Source organism: Puma concolor, chromosome B4 (genome assembly GCF_028749965.1).
Source record: "Puma concolor isolate L17-30 chromosome B4, mPumCon1.1.hap2, whole genome shotgun sequence".
NCBI lineage: Eukaryota > Metazoa > Chordata > Mammalia > Carnivora > Felidae > Puma > Puma concolor.
Genome location: NC_141673.1, coordinates 32,712,054 through 32,714,374, shown reverse-complemented (window position 1 = coordinate 32,714,374; position 2,321 = coordinate 32,712,054).

Genomic DNA, 2,321 nt, shown 5'->3' with positions numbered 1-2,321 from the left:
ACAAACTTAAAAAAATTATTTTAACAAAGGACATAAAAGCATATACACCTCTTTTAATATTATATTTTCCTTCTTACTTGGAAAGACTTAAAGATAGCAGTGTTTCCTCAGAACTAAATTTCCTGCATTATACTGAAATGTAAAGCTAGACATTTTGTTTAGATTTTAATAAGTAACTAGAACTCTTGTTATTGAAGCCTATCTGTGTGGGATCTGTTTATTTGAAAGGGAGAGATAATGTGAGAGGAAAGAAGTGTCAGGCTGCCAAAACAGGTTTCTGAAGGCTGTCAGCATTCGAATCAAGAAAATCTCATTATTTATTTAAAAAGTAAACAACCGTCAAAAAGGCATAAATCTTTCTCTCGATGATGTATAAATGCAACATTATGAATAAATGTGCTGTGTTACCTGACATTTGTATGGAAATAGCAGTTTCAAAGAATTTCAGAAATATTTACATTTCACTTATACTTTCCTTTATTCATTTACTCACATATCCGTACACTTATTGAAAATTAACCATGTCATCCTTCAACTTACACGTCACTTCGGTACTCACCATCACAGCAAAGATATTCAAAAGTGTTTTTGCAGACAATTGGCAATTCCTCAACATTTTTCCCCTTCAGCTCACATCATTTGAAATTACTTTCCAAATGTCCATTAGAACTACTTTTGTTAAAGTTAAGAATTACGTAATGCTTTCTAATTTCAATAGTCTCTACCCTCTTCTCATTTTATCCAGTTACTCAATACCATTCAAAACAGTTGATCACATCCTCTTTTTCTAAATATTTTTCTTTAGAGTATTTTTAGGCAAAACTGAGCAAAACAGAAAAGTTGCAGAGGGATGCCTGGGTGGCTCAGTTGGTTGAGTATCCGACTTCGGTTCAGGTCATGATCTCAAAGCTTGTGGCTTCGAGCCCTGCGTTGGGCTCTGTGCTGACAGCTCAGAGCCTGGAGCCTGCTTCGGATTTGTGTCTCCCTCTCTCTCTGCCCCTAACCCACTCGCATTCTGTCTCTGTCTCTCTCAAAAAGAAATAAACATTAAAAAAAATTAAAAAAAAAAAAAACCTGCAGAGATTTCCCATGTACCTCTCCCCCAACGCATGCATCACCTCTTCCATCACAAACATATTGCCCCAAAGTGGTACAGTTGTTATATCTGATGAACCTACACTGGCACATAATAATCACTCAAAATCCATAATTTACATTAAAGTTCACTCTTGGTGGTGTACATTTTACAGGTTTGGGCAAACAGACAACGGCATGTATCTGTCATTATAGTATCATATAGAGGGTTTTTACTGTCCTACAAATACTCTGTGCTCCACCTTTTTTTTTTTTTAATTTTTTTTCAACATTTATTTATTTTTGGGACAGAGAGAGACAGAGCATGAACGGGGGAGGGGCAGAGAGAGAGGGAGACACAGAATCAGAAGCAGGCTCCAGGCTCTGAGCCATCAGCCCAGAGCCTGACGCGGGGCTCGAACTCACGGACCGCGAGATCGTGACCTGGCTGAAGTCAGCCGCTTAACCGACTGCACCACCCAGGCGCCCCTGTGCTCCACCTTTCAATTCCTACTACTGTTCCCTTCCCTTCAACCCCACTCCTAGAAGCCACTGATCTATTTACTGTCTCCATAACTTTGCCTGTTCCAGAACATCAGGTAATTGGAATCATATGGCATAGAACCTTTTTCAGACTGGCTTCTTTCACTTAGTTATATGAATTTACATTGTTGTTTTTATTTGCATTTCACTGATAAAATATTTTGGAGCATCTTTCCAATGGAGCTTATTTGCCAATGTATATCTTCTTTGGTGAGGTGTTTGTTAGGGTCTTAGCCCATTTTTTAAATTGGGTTGTTTATATTCTTATTGTTGAGTTTTAAGAGTTCTTTGTATATCTTGGATAACAATCCTTTATCAAATATACCTTTTGCAAATATTTTCTAGCAGCATGTGGGTTGTTTTCTCTTCCTCTTGAAATAGTCTTTTGCAGAGTAGAAGTTTTTTAATTTTAATGAACTCCAGCATATTAATTAGTTTTTTGGGGATCATGTAAGATCCATGATGTTGTTTCTAAAACGTCATCACCAGAGGTGCCTGGGTAGCTCAGTCGGTTGAGCACCTGACTTCAGCTCAGGTCATGATCTTGCATTTTGTGAGTTTGAGCCCCATGTTGGGCTCTGTGCTGACAGTTCAGAGCCTACAGCCTGCTTTGGATTCTGTGTCTCCCTCTCTCTCTGACCCTGGCATGCTCACGGTCTGTCTCTCTCTCTCTCTCAAAAATAAATGAACATTTAGAAAAAATC